This window comes from Schistocerca gregaria, chromosome 3, assembly GCF_023897955.1.
Source record: "Schistocerca gregaria isolate iqSchGreg1 chromosome 3, iqSchGreg1.2, whole genome shotgun sequence".
In the NCBI taxonomy this organism is placed as follows: domain Eukaryota; kingdom Metazoa; phylum Arthropoda; class Insecta; order Orthoptera; family Acrididae; genus Schistocerca; species Schistocerca gregaria.
In genome coordinates this window covers 367561440-367576946 of record NC_064922.1, presented here as the reverse complement: position 1 = coordinate 367576946, position 15507 = coordinate 367561440, and the positions used below count along the sequence as shown (strand labels likewise).

Here is a 15507-nt window from a genome sequence, read left to right as displayed (position 1 = left end):
CCATACTCAGGACCACTACTCTGGTATTGTTTTGTAAGCTACTATCTTTATTGATGGACTACGTTTGCCGAGTTTCTTCCAAGTCTCTGGACCATGCTGTAAAATTTATCAACGCAAGCCAAGTTTACATCTCTCTATCCCAAGCGTAGGATTTCGTACCGCTGTTCTCTTTCAGTCTTGTATGTACCTTATTCGCGACAATTTTATGTGGTCATTACACTTCAAACCACCCCGTAAGCATAATCCTAGATATTTTATAGAGGTTCCGCTTCCAGTGATTGTTCTGCCTTTTTAATCCTACAATATACGGTTTTTTGTCTATGTATTCTCAATACGTTACATTTATGTTGAAGGTTTATCGCCACTCCCTGCACCAAGCGTCGATCCTCTACATATCTTTCTTATTTCACTACAATTTTCTAGCGCCACGACTTCTCTGTGTACAACATCATTCGCGAAAAGGCTCACGGACCTTATCTGCTAGATCATTTACACATACTGTGAAAAGTAATGGTCTCATGAAATTCCCCTACAGCACGCGCGAAATTACTTTTACGTCTGAAGACATCTGTCCATTTAGAACGACGTGCTGTGTTCTAACTAGTGGAAACGTTTCACTACTGTCACGCAGTTGCTCGACATTCCATAGGCTCATATTTTGTTCATTAGGCGGCTGTGCGGAACTGTATCGATTGTGTTTCAGAAGTCAAGGAACACGGTATCTACTGCTTTCTCTGTCCGTAGACGAAAACTGGTAAACACTCAGACAGACGCAGACCACAACCGATCATTTGCCGTCAATCCAGTACCGATTACATTGTCTGATAAAAAGTAACGGACACCCCCAAAAAACATGTGTTTTTAATATTAGGTGAAATGTGCTGCCAACTACTGCCAGGTACTTCGTATCAGCGAACTCAGTAGTCATCAAACATTGTGAGAGAGCAGAATGGGGCGCTCTGTGGAACTCACGGACTTCGAAAGTGAACAGGTGATTGCGTGTCACTTGTATCATACGTCTGTATGCGAGATTTCAACAATCCTAAACATCTCTAGGTCCATTGTTTCCGATGTGGAAATGTGAGGGGGTACGTACAGCATAAAAGCGTACAGGCCGAACTCGCGTGTTGACTGACAGAGACCGTCGACAGTTCAAGAGGGTCGTAATGTGTAATAGGCAGACCTCTATCCACACCATCACACAGGGATTCCAAACAGCATCAGGATCAACTATAAGTACTATGAGTTAGGCGGGAGGTGAGAAAACCTGGATTCCATGGTCAAGCGGCTGTTCATAAGCCACATGTCACGCTGGTAAACGGCAAACGACGCCTCACTCGGTGTAAGGAGCGTAAAAATTGGACTGCTGAACAGTGGAAAAACGGTTTGTGCAGTGACGAATCACGGTACGCAGTGTGGCGAACCGATGGCAGGGTGTTGGGTATGGCGAATGCCTGTTGAGCGTCATCTGCCCGTGTGTGTAATACCAACAGCAAAATTCGGAGGCGGTGTATTTTGGTTTTCATAGAGAGGGTTTGCATCTCTTGTTATTTTCCGTGGTATTATCACAGCACAGGCTTACATGGATGTTTTAAGCACATTCTTTTTTCCCACTGTTGAAGAGCAATTGCATCTTTCAACACGATCAAGCACCTGTCCATAATGCACGACCTGTGGCGGAGTGATTACACGACAATAACATCCCTGTAATGGACTGGCCTGCACAGAGTCCTGACCTGAATCCTATAGAACACCTTTGGGGTGTTTTGGAAAGCCACTTCGTGCCAGGCCTCACCCACCGACGTTGATACCTCTCCTCAGTGCAGCTCTCCGTGAAGAAATGGCTGCCATTCCCCAAGAAACCTTCCAGCACCTGATTGAACGTATGCCTGCGAGAGTGGATGCTGTCATCAAGGGTAAGTGTGGGCCAACACCATACTGAATTCCAGCATTAATGATGGAGGGCGCCACGAACGTGCATGTCATTTTCAGCCAGGTGTCCGGATACGTTTGATCACATAGTGCATGTAACGCGATTTTGATCACGAGATGTCACTGGGCATCACCTGTGAAACAGCTCCATTAGGTATGAAACTCTCCAAAACTCCTAAAGTCGACTATCGGTGATGTGATTGTTTGGTGGGAACGCGAAGGGACAACCATAGTTCACCAACACCTAAGAGACCTCATGTGCAGATGGACGAGGACTATCGACAGTTTCGGAGGGTAGTTTTAAAAAATGGGACGAGATCAGGAGATGGAATTAGTCTTGAATCACAAAGCACTACCTGCAGTCCAGCTAACACAGTTGTTGTAGGGAGCTAAAAAGAATAGACTACAACAGTCGAGCAGCTCCTTATAAGCCACACATTTCTGTAGTGAATACTAAGCGACGAGGGGTGGAAAGAGAGCCAACACTCCAATTGATGGCTGGAAACGTGTGATTTGGAGTGATGAATCGCTCTGTTCCCTACGGCAATCAGACTGAGTGGTTTGGATTTGGCAAATGCCTGGGTAACTGCTCAGAGCAACTTGGGAGTAACTCAGGACAAAAATGAGCTGCCATTTCTCCACCGACATTCTGACACCTCGCCAGAGTTCAATCCTACATAGACGTGAAGGGTGGACATGCTCCGTGTTGGTCCACTAATAGGCGTCCAGATGCATTTGATCACATAGTGTATTTTCGATACTTCTTCAGTTAGAACTTAATCCATCCATTTAGTTTGTAACATATTCTGATACATTTCAAATACTTCTATTTTCTTCCTCGGATTTCCGATGAACCACATTTATATTGCATACAATGCTGTCCTCCACACCTATAAATTCAGGAACTATCTCATATCTCAGTTCCTCATCAATATCTGATTTTTAAAGAAAATTATATTTATACTGAACTGCTGTTAAAATACACTTTTTCGATACCAGTTTCGACTAAAATGATCATGTTCAGCCAATCTAAAATTATTACAGCACCCTGTATGATATTACTCTTACTGTAGCGTTAATAAAAGTAAACTTACTAAAAACAGTCCCAGGTCACTGTCATTGTGGGTTAAATGCATTTATGCAATTAAGTTATGGCAGTACACTGCCAATTTCTATGTTCCCTGTGTGTATCTGTAATGCATTCAGCCATTCTTAATACTGAATCATCTTTCTTTATTACTCAGGGATGGTCTAAATGTCAAGTAACAGGGTATATGAATATTTTTCTTCTTTTACCGTTTAGTTTTAATTTCTATATTTTGTAATAAATGTCAGCATATCCAATAACGAGGACGAGTTAAATGAAAACGTTTAATTTGTATAACAAATGGAAATTTCGCGCCGTTATCCTGTAAGTTGGTGACCGCGCTACAAACAGCGTGCGGAATGGCCTGTAGGTGGCAGCATAGTGCAGATGCACTCATACCGTCGCAGTATCAGTGTAAAGATGGCCGCTCCACTTGGCGACTTGCACCAGGGAAGAACAGCGTTCTGTTATTCGGTTTTTGCGTAGTGAAGGCGTGAAACCTACTGAAATTCATCGACGAATGAAGGTTTAATACGGTGATGCATGCTTGTCACAGCAGCAAGCCTATGAAAGGAGTAGGAAGTTCGCAAATGGTGTGACGTCAGTGGAAGATGCTCCTCGTCCAGGTCAGGCACAACGAGTTGTGACTCCACAGAACATTGCAGCAGTTGAAGCCTTAGTGAAAGAAAACCGCCGAGTGACAGTGAATGACATTGCAGCATCTTTACAGATTTCATGGGACAGTACACCACATTGTGCAAGATGTGCTCCAGTTTCACAAAGTTTCTGCCAGATGGGTGCTACGGCGGCTGACTCCTGAAACGAGAGAACGACGTGTTGATGCAGATGAAGATCTTCATCGGCGCTTTGAACGAGAAAGTGATGGTTTCCTTGCAAGAATCGTTACTGGGGACGAAACCTGGGTTCACTTCCACCAACCGGAAACGAAGAGAGCGAGCAACCCAGACCTTATCCCAAGTGATTTCCGTATGATTGGACCATTGAAAGACGCAATGGGAGGAAAGAAGTTCCGTTCTGATGAAGAGGTACGCCACGCGGTGCTTGAGTGGTTGCGCGGACTACCAAAAGATTTTTTTTTTTTCTAAACGAGGACTTGCATTAAGCGTGGGGGAGATTTTGTTGAAAAGGGTGCAGCTTTGTACCACTTCTGCACATAAAATAATATTTAAAAGGAAGACTTGCATTGAGCGTGGGGGAGATTATGTTGAAAAGGGTGCAGCTTTGTACCACTTCTGCACATTAAATAATATTTTTTAAAAAATTAAGATTTTCATTTGACTCACCCTCGTATTACAAATATAACTATTTAAAATAAATATTTTAATGTGTCCGTACTGTAAGAGAGCCTATTTGGACTATCGAAACTGAGCCGGCCGGAGTGGCTGTGCGGTTCTAGGCGCTACAGTCTGGAACCGAGCGACCGCTACGGTCGCGGGTTCGAATCCTGCCTCGGGCATGGATGTGTGTGATGTCCTTAGGTTAGTTAGGTTTAATTAGTTCTAATTTTTAGGCAACTGATGACCTCAGAAGTTAAGTCGCATAGTGCTCAGAGCCATTTGAACCAGTTTTTGACTATCGAAACTGAACAATCGAGCGGTAGGACGGTGAAGAGAGAGGCGGACTGTCCTAGTGGATACATGAGTGGTGGGGTGGCTTCCGTGTCTGAGGACACTGATAAACATTTAAATCAAAATTTGCACAGTAACAACGTGAACTGCCGTCAGGTAGTGATTGATACACAGTAAACTGTGTTCTACGCTTTTATTTATGGACGAAGTAATACAGTTTTTGCATGTGCAATAGACGCAGATCGGGGTCGCTGGTGAAGTAATACGTGTGCACAATATTAGGTTTGAATGTTACGAGGATAGTGCTTTGATGTGAATAATGGAACTGTGTCGTCTCACTCACTGAACTGGAACTGGAACAAGGGTGCCACGAGTACAACGTCGTCCAGACAAATATACTTCGCTGTTACGTCAGTGCAGTATATTTCAATTTGTGCACGCTCCAGAACTGCAATCCCCCGAAATCAAGCTCCCGACTGCAATTTCGAAAGCACGGGAGTGGCGGTGAGTCAGGAGGAATGGTCCATGCTTTGAGGGTTGACAGCCATTCTGAACAAAAAACTTCATATGGATATGTGGCCTATTCCGAATGGTTTCTGAGGTAGAACGCATTTGATATCACTTTTGTGCGTTTTGTCTTGAATAACTCTAAAAGCGCACCCTCCAGCGAAAACGTGTTGCACTACAAAATTAAACTACATTAAATTTCCTACAAAAAAGGCCCTATTCATTTTTCTGTAGGACTAATAGCTTGCGCGTAGAGAGCGCGAGAATATTAATAATTTGCTAGGACGTGCATGCGCTGTAGCTTAGGCAGTTTTGTGTAGGCCAATTTGAGGTAGTTTCCCGGCTTGATAGACTACATACGTCGAATAAAATGTTCTCGGGTTTCCAACCGCGTCAATTGGTTAAAACTACACGAGCTTTCGGCCAAGCACTCCTTGGCCATTGTCAAGTGTTATGACTGCCAGTGGGCTGTTGGTGCGCCCTAGTATACGCTAGCTGCCGGCTGTGACGTCACTGCTGCCCGTGACGTTGCCATATATGGGCATGTTTTGAGTCGGCGTTCGATGTGCCCTCTTCAATCGCGCGATCGCTGGATCCCACGCAGCGCTGAGCTGTAAGCCACCGTCTCTATTCAGGGTGTTTGTGGTAATTTTTATTTTAATAGCTTCCTGTATTAAACAGTCCCAGAAGCCGTTTGTGCGAGCCACGACAGAGGTATCGTCAAATTTTATGTGGTGACAGTTTTCTAACGCATGCTCAGCTAATGCAGATTTCTCTGGATAGCGTGGGCGATAACACCTCTCATGTTCTTTCCTGCGTTGTTCCCCAGTGCGCACTGTTTGTCCGATGTACTTCAGGCCACACTCACAAGGTATTTCGTAAACACCAGGTGTTCTGAGAACTACAGCGTCTTTAAGTGGTCTCAGTAATTGACGGATTTTCGTTGGAGGCCTGAAGATCGATTTGATCTTGTGTCTTTTCAACAGGCGACTTACCTTGCCCGACATAGAGCCACAGAATGGCAGCAAAGCAAGTTTCTGTTCCTGCTCTTCGTTGCTGGTCTTATTCTGATACTTCCGAGAAATCACTTTTTTCACTTGATGGGCGCTGTAGCCGTTCTTCCTGAAAACCTTGCGTAGGTGGCTCAGTTCGTGGGGCAGGTTGTCGTCGTCGTCTGATATTACTCTCGCACGATGCACCAATGGTTGTAACACTGTGCGCTTGTGTGCTCGATGATGATGGCTGGTGACGTGCAGGTACAGCTCTGTGTGGGTGGGTTTTCTGTAGACGCTGTGGCCGAGGCACCCATTTCGTTTACGGTGGACAAGGACGTCGAGGAAGTGCAATGCATTATCTTTTTCCACCACCACGGTGAACTGGATATTACTGTTGATGCCATTGAGGTGTTCGTCTAATTTCTCGCGTCCGTGTGGCCAAATGACGAACGTGTCGTCAACGCATCGAAAGAAACACTTAGGCTTCAATGGCGCAGTATCTATGGCAATATCCTCAAAGTTCTCCATGAAGAGGTTTGCAACAGCTGGAGCCAACGGGCTCCCCATTGCTACGCCGTCTGTCTGATCGTAATACTGGCCGTTGTACACGAAGTAGGATGACGTGAGAGTGTCCCTAAACATCTCCACTACGTCACTTACAAAGTACTGGGAAATTACATCCAGAGAATCTTTGATAGGCACATTCGAAAACAGCGCCACTACATCAAAACAGACCATAATATTGTCCTCACTAAGGCGCAGACGGTTGATTCTGCTGATAAATTCTGCTGAGTTATTTTATATGATGTTCGCAGTGTCCCACATGTGGAGCGAGGAGCTTGGCCAAGTACTTCGCCAGCTTGTATGTTGGAGAACCTATTGTGGACACAATAAGGCATAATGGCGCCCCTTCCTTGTGTGCCTTCGGTAAACCATAAGCAGTAGGTGGTCTAGGAGCCTGTGGGAGAAGATTCTTAACCACACTGTCTTCCACTGAAGATCGTTTAAGAAGTTTTGATGTTTTTCTTACGATTCTTGATGTCGAGTCTCGTGGGAGCTTCCGATAAGTACCTTCGTTCAGTAGCTTCCGATAAGTATCTTCGTTCAGTAGCGTACAGATCTTCGTATCATAGTCCTCGAACTCCATAATTACGGCGGCATTGCCCTTGTCAGCGGGAAGTACCACAATGCTGTCATTACTTAGTGCTCGAAGGCCGCTGCGCTCAGCCCTGGTCATGTTGGATGCTGGTAACTTCGCCTTTGTCAGTATACGGCTGGTTTCTCGCCGTATTTTATCCGCTGTTTCATGTGGGAGCTTGTGGACTGCCTGTTCAACACCGCTTGTTATTTCGCAGATAGGAAAGTCCTGCGGTGAAGCTGCGAAATTAAGTCCTTTCTTAAGTGCCGACATTGCACCCTCGTCTATATGTCTCGCCGTCAAGTTGATAACGGTGCGTTCTGAAGATGTGGTCGGCACCATGTTGTTGTTGCGAAAGACGGCCGAACTTTCCCTTCTGCTTCTCCGTAGTTCGTTTCTGTGCTAACGTCTGTTGAGAAACCGTAATAGCGTCCACCCATTCCCAGTCCAAAGCTGTGAGTGTTCTTGATAACTGCAGGTGCAAGGCCATAAGAGCGCGTCCATTTGCATCCAGCTGTTGCCTTGTGTTGTGACTCCTTTCTTGTAGTAATGCAAAGCTGGCACGACGAAATATCCTCCTGGTGGCAGCAGTGTTGATATGGTGGGCCGAAAGCTCGTGTAGTTTTAATCAATTGACGCGGTTGGAAACCCGAGAACATTTTATTCAATGTTATCGCCGCGAGACTCTGCATTCATACATTAGATACGTCGAGTATGCTACGGTGAGAGGGAAGCGGCGGGCAGCCCGCGCCCACGTACACGGCCCACAATGATAGGCTACGCCCGATGGACCGGCTGGTAACAAATCACACTCAGGAGCAGCGCCTTCAAACACTACGGACAGCTCGGGAGAGAAAACAAGCAAACACATAATTCATTTAAATAATCATATAATATGCGAAGGTGTTCAGACCGAGACAAGAAGCTCAACGTCAGCTTGGCCTCAAGCCCCAATCAAACCTAACGTGTAACAAGAAAAATCTTACAATAAGAATTACTAAAAGGATTAACCGGTTAATCTTAGAATAAAATATAACATGTTACTGTAATAACCGGAAAATCACAGTACCCTCAAACACATTAACTTGGGTGTCTCAGAAGGTGTCAGGAAAAGCTTGAGGGCTAACACTCAAACAACAGCAATAGTAATTATATTAGAAACAGTAAATATAAATTTTCCTGAAAGGGACCAAATCTCAACTAGGGGGGGGGGGGGGGGGACCAACTTCAGCACGTAAAAACATGCGTTAGTCAAGTAGCGAGTATCTTACCCCCTATGGGAAAAACAGACAGCACCACAAAATAAACAGTACATCAAACATACATATCAGCAACTATGCCTCCTTAATGCAGGGTAAATCGGCTGCGTCAAAATTAGGTCCAAGCATTGCCGATCAACATAGCTCTAGCAACGAGTGGCCACGTAGACAATCGCGCGGCAAGCCCCATGAATAGCCCAACGTACGTCACGTGTGCATCTTATTTCTCTCTCGCTCGGACTGTGACCGACTACCTGCCAGTGTGGTCAACAAGCTGCTCCAGGGAGCTACAACCAAAGACGCTACTAACAGATGACCGAAGCACCACCCGGCGACTAGACAGAGACGGATCGCGCAAGTAGGTAAGGATGTAAAACCATGGACCGCATCATAAGGTAGCTTGCGCAGTATAGATGTAGATGGGCATAGTGCGTGATTTAACTTCCAGCCAACAAAGAAGACGATGGCAAGGCTAGGGCAGAGACTTCATTTAGAGACTCACAGGAGAGGTGAGGCTTCGTTTTCAACCCCTCAGCCGAAAGACACGCACTATTCACATCGCTCAGGCTGTCGCGAGATGGACTACCATGGGGGTATACGTGGTGGATCACCTAAAACTTGCACCGCAAATACTGTCGAAATGAAAAGTGGTATTGTTGTGCGGCCTACGAGATAACATATTTTGAAAAGTTGTTTGTACCATCCAACCTCCGCATGTTTTTGCTTATAGTCTGCTTGTGTGTTTCTTGAGTGCATTGCGACTTCCTAGTTAGTTTGGTACAGTCCAAGCAGCAGGTCGTGAATGGGCGATGGGATTTACCAACGCAGAAAAAACGGATATCCTCATGGTATATGGAGAGTGTAGGAAGAATGCAGTTCGTTCTTGCACGATGTATGCGGAAAGACATCCCAATAGATGTCAACCATCTCGGCAGTTACTTGCCAACCTCTTGAAGCAGTTCCTTAAAAGTGGTAATGTAACATCTTTACAACGTAACAGAAGCAAATAAGTGACAACAGAAGGGCGGGAAATTAATGTTCTTACTGCTGTTACAGTTGATCCGAAAGTTAGCTCCCGCTCAGTTACACGAGGAAGTGGCATGAGTCCGGCAAGTACACTACGCATTCTCGATTGACATAGTTTCCATCCCTATCATACCTCTCAGCATCAAGAGCTGCATGGAGACGATTATAAGAACCGTGTTAACTTCTGTACATGGGCATTAAGAAAAGATTCTGCATATGTGTAATGTATCTTAGTGATGAAGCCACAGTTACCAATCATAGCCAAGGTAACGGCCAAAACATACAGTATTGGTCTGTTGACAAGCCCCGGTTGCTTCGTCAGGTGGAGCGTCAGCGTCCATGGAGTGTAAACATGTGGTGTGGGATAGTGAACCATCAGCTCCTAGGCTCGTTTTTCATAGACGGAACACTGAGCGGGCACAAGTATAGCAAGTTCCTATCAGACCATCTTCCAGGGAGCAAGAAGACGTTCCTCCGTGAAACCAACACTATGGCTATCCAGCCCATAGAGCACCAAGTACTAAAGCAAGTCTTCAAAAATTGTTTCCAAATCATTCGATCAGACGCAGAGGATCCGTACCTGGGCCGGCCCGTTCCCCGGATTTGATGCCCGTAGACTTTTTTTGTGGGGAAAGCTGCAAACGCTGTGTACAAGAACATACAACAATTGATATGCAATGATGTATTGCTGCAAGCTGCTCGGAAATCTCCGCTGAAGTTCTAGCACGCGTGCAGCAGTCGTTCCATACCAGACTGGAAGCGAGTATTGCCATTGCCGGCGGTCATTTTGAACACAACCTTAGATGATCAGTTACCTCGTTACTGGTCAGAATCCGCACAACTAGTATATGGACTTGTGTTTTTATTTAGTGTGTTCTGTCGCAGGTATCGCACAAGTGTCAGTGTGTGAATTTTCCACAATACGATACCTCTTAAACGACTCGCACTATAATCCTGCAACAATCACTACTGACATTCTAATTTCCGCTAATTTTAGCTCGTTAATGTCAACAGACATTGTTATATATAAAAGTGTGTGTTTGTACAAAAAATAGACTTCATAAGCTTTATTACAATCTGCTTATAGACTAACAGTACGAGCCCTTGACTATTAATCCATTTCGTGAAAGCAGCACGTCAATAGCACTTTTTTTCGCAATATTTGCGGTGCAAGTTTTAGGTGATTAACCTTTTATAGAGACCCTAAAAACACCAAGCAAGACAGAGTGCGGCGGAGTTCGAAAGTTGAAGCGAACAGAAGAGCTCCAGCAACGGCCGCCTCACGTGGACAAGCCTACGGCTGATGCCACGTAAGTAAGCAGCCAGACTTCAGGCTTCATGCATTAAGAAGGACCTGCAAAATCTTACTTATACGTTCCTCTTGTAAGTGTTATTGCTTTCTGTAACCTTCACATACTTTTGGGCCGCAGTCATGTGATAATGTTTGATTGAATTTTCTAATTACGAGAGTATTGAAGGGCGATCTGTTTTAATTGTTTAAAACCATTTAAAGCCAAGATAGCACAAAATATTTTTTATTCAGCACAACCGGTTTTAACTTTCTTCGCTGTCATCTTCAGGTCTTGAGCATCCTTTTGTAGTAAAACATGTTCATTTTATGCTGAACCTCATGCACAAGATGTCAAGTGGCTAAACGCAGCACGTTATAAACGTTAGTCTTCGATATAATATATAAAAACGCAAAGCATCCATATAATAATCATGCTTGAATGATATTTCTGCCGTTTGACTGTATGAACTTCTTTACTGTCAAGACTTCGACCTTACGTCTTTACCAAGCACAACACTGAAAGTTTTTTAATACAATTTGATACCAGCCACAGACTGCACACCGCACAATCAGTGTTCTTCATACTGAGCGCTACGTGGCTTACCAACATAAAAACCTAAACAGCCTACCTACAACAGAACCCAAGTATGTGCCGAATCTTATTATAGAGAGGGCCTATGTGCTCTACATGAACATACACCGCAGTGCTATAAGGCATCCTAGATCATCACCCCTGGTTGTCAGGTCGTATGGTGGGCAGCAGTCAGACTGGTATCCCATCGCTGTCTGGGGTTCTTCAGGGACGTCTCTCTTCTCGTCAGGGCTCAATTCGAAACGGGACTCATCCCTGCAGGCAGTGAGATTCAAGGCCGATGACGTGTCTGGAGAGGCCCTGGACAGAAGTGGTATATTAGCCTAACTGTTGCCACCCTGAATAACTGCCTGCATAATGACCAGAGGTGGACCAAGAGGTTACTGACTTGCTCACTTTCGTATGTGTAATTCAGCGATAGGGTACTCCTCTTCAGAATCGACAGCAAACGAAAACCGACAACTATAGTACAACTACACATGCCTACATCGCAAGCCGAAGGTGAGAGAAAGTATATGAGGATATTGAATGGGTGATTTAGTACGTAAAGGAAGATGAAAATCTGATAGTCATGGGGGACTGGAACGCGGTTGTAGGTGTAGTAGAAGAAAAAAGGGTTATGGCAGAATATAGGCTTGGTACTAGGAATGAGAACGACTGATTGAGTTCTACAAAAATTTCAGCTGGTAATAGCGAAAACTCTGTTCAAGAATCACAAGAGGAGGAGGTATACTCGGAAGGTACTGGAAGATTTCAGTTTGTTTACATCTTGGTCCGGCAGTGATTCCAAAATCAGGTACTGGACTGTAAATCGCATCCAGTAGCAGATAGAAACTCGGATCACAACTATCGGAAAGACTGACAGCATATAGGAAAGTCAGAAGAACCTCCGGTGAAATTAAAAGGAAAGGTGGTAACATTAAGAGTAAGCTGAAGTTTAAGAGACCAATTAGGAAAATGAATGCCCAAAGAAGTGGGAAACAGAGTTACTGAGGAATGAGGAAATAAGATGTAAGTTCTCTCAGGCTATAGACAGTGCGATAGGGAATAGCTCAGTAGACAGTTCAGTTGAAGAGGAGTGGACATCTCGAAAAGGGTAATCACAAAAACTGGAAAGAAAGTCATAATTAGAAAGAAAGTAACTGTGAAGAAAGCATGGGCAACACAAGAAATACTTCAGTTGTTCATCGAAAGAAGGAAGAGCAAAAATGTTCAGGAAAATTCACGAATGCACACACAAGTCACTTCTGAATGAAATAAATAAAAAGTGCGTGGAAGCTAAGGACAGGCCGGAGTGGCCGTGCGGTTCTAGGCGCAACAGTCTGGAACCGAGCGACCGCTACGGTCGCAGGTTCGAATTCTGCCTCGGGCATAGGTGTGTGTGATGTCCTTAGGTTAGTTAGGTTTAATTAGTTCGAAGTTCTAGGCGACTGATGACCTCAGGAGTTAAGTCGCATAGTGCTCACAGCCATTTGAAGCTAAGGCGAAATTTCTGCAGGAAAAATGTGAAGAAATCGAAAAAGAAATGACTGTCGGAAGGACTGACATAGCATATAGGAAAGTCAGAAGAACGTCCGCTGAAATTATAAGCAAGGGTGCTAACATTAAGAGTACAATGAGAATTCCACAGTTAAATGCAGAGGAGAAAGCAGATAGGTGAAGACCTCTATGAGGGGAAAGTCTGATGACGTGATGGAGAAGAAATAGGAATTGATGAAGAAGTGACAGGGGATCCAGTGTTAGAATTAAAAGAGATTTCGAAGACTTGAGATCGAATAAGGCAGAAGAGATAGATAACATTCAGTCACAAGTTCTAAAATCCTTGAGGGAAGTGGCAAAGAAGCGACTACTCACGTAGATGTGAGGAATATATAAGCCAGGCTTTATATCATCTGACTTTCGGAAAATCATCATCCACGGAATTCCGAAGATGGCAAGAGCTGACAAGTGCGAGAATTATCGTACGATCAGCTTAACACTTCATGCAGTCCGTGTTGCTGACAAGAATAATTCAAAAGAATGGAACATAAAATGAAGGTCTGCTGGATGACTATCGGTTTGGCTTCAGGACAGGTAAAGCACCAGAGAAGCAGCTCTGACGTAGCGGTTGATGATGGAAGCAAGAATGAGGAAAAATCAAGACGTGTTCATAGGATTTGTAGACTAGGAAAAAGTATTCGACAATGTAAAACAGTGGAAGATTTTCGAAATTTAGAAAAAAAATATGGGTAAACTGTAGGGAAAGGCGGCTAATATTCAATGCCTACAAAAACCAAGTGGGAATGGTAAGAGTGGTAGCCGAAGAACGAAGTGCTCGGATTAAAAGGGGTGTACAACAGTGATGTAGTCTTCCGCACCCTCTGTTCTATCTGTACATTGAAGAAGCGATTACAGAAATAAAAGAAATCTTCAACAGCGGTATTAAAATTCTACGCGAAAGGATATCAATTATAAGATTCGCTGATGACACTGCTATGCTCAGTGAAAGTAAAGAAGACTTACAGGATCTGCTGCATGGAATGAACAGTGTAATGAGTGCAGACTGTGGATTGAGAGAAATCAACATCAGGACTGACAAAGAACATGAAGTTAAGGAGTTCTGTTACTTAGGCAGCGAAGAAACCCATGACAGTCGGAGCAAGGAGCACATAAAAAGCAGACTAGCAGTTTCATAAAGGGCGTTCCGGGTCAAGAGAAGTCTGGTAGTGTGGTACACAGGTCTTAATTCGAGGAAGAAATTTGGGATATTGTGAGCACAGCGTTATTTGGTAGTGAAACACGGACTGTGGGAAAACCCGAACAGAAGATAATTGAAGCATTTGAAATGTGGTGCTACAGAAGAATGCTGACTATTAGGTGGACTGATAAAGTAAGGAATAAAGAGGTTCTCCGCAGAATCAGAGAGGAAGGAATATATGGAAGATACTGACAAGAAGAAGAGACGGGGTTACTTAGCTTCCGTCATTATGGTAGGTAGGACATCTGTTAAGACTTGAAGGAATAACTTCCTTGGTACTAGAGGGATCTGTAGAGGGCGAAAGCGGTAGAGAAAGACAGGGATCGGAATACATACGGCAAATAATCGAGAACGCAGGTTGCAAGTGCTACTCTGAGATGAAGAGGTTAGCACAGGAGAAGAATTCATTGCGGGACGCATCAAACCAGTCAGAATACTGATGACTTAAGGGAAAAAAAGTGTATTTCTCATCTACCGATTTCCGTACCATTCGGATAATTTGTTCGTGACGGTTTCTTTTGTCTTGTCTTGGGGTGTAGACAGTTAAGATATCGTAAGAAGAAGATATCGTGTCCTGTGGGTTTTACTAACAGAGTTTTTCCACTAAACGTACAGTTCCGTAACCTTCGACTCAGTCGTTTCCCAGTGCGGAACGCCCATCTCAAATCGATACATTTGCAATTCTCCACCATCCCTGTAATGTTGGGCTATCATAACGGAACCACTATGTATATTCTGTATCAATTTCCACGTGTGCACTTACACAGATGTTGTTTTCTCATAACGATTATGTGTTCCATACTTATATAGGACGCTGTTTACAGCTGCTGCTTTGCCGGTTTTGGTTCAAATGGCTCTGAGCACTATGCGACTTAACTTCTGAGGTCATCAGTCGCCTAGAACTTAGAACTAATTAAACCTAATTAACCTAAGGACAGCACACACATCCAGGCCCGAGGCAGGATTCGAACCTGCGACCGTAGCGGTCGCTCGACTCCAGACTGCAGCGCCTAGAACCGCACAGCCACTCCGGCCGGCTTGCCGGTTTTGATTTTAATTTTACGTCGCGGTTAGCTGAGCAGACTAGAGCATTCGTTACCAATTAAAAACTTTGTTTGCAGGCTCGTTATCGCTGCGTATGTGCAGCAGTATTTCGTGTACATATTGTTCGTTACGCAACGTTTCAGCCTCCATGGAATTTTTATTTCTCCGTTTGGATGCCCACGAAAAACAGGTGCGCACCTGAAGTACCGCTGCTTAAAAGGCTGCCCACCGGAAATTTTGCCAGTGCGTAGTGGCTTACGTCAGTAGTAGGGCGGTTGTCCATTGATAAGAAAATTGAAACGGATGGATT

The 15507-nt window shown here is 44.4% G+C and overlaps 1 protein-coding gene across 2 annotated transcripts in view; it reads left to right on the top strand.

The window, feature by feature from the left end:
- Positions 1–15507, top strand: part of LOC126353821 (potassium voltage-gated channel subfamily KQT member 1-like) — a 2608463-nt gene that overhangs the window by 256794 nt on the left and 2336162 nt on the right. The gene's annotated exons all lie outside the window — the stretch shown is intronic.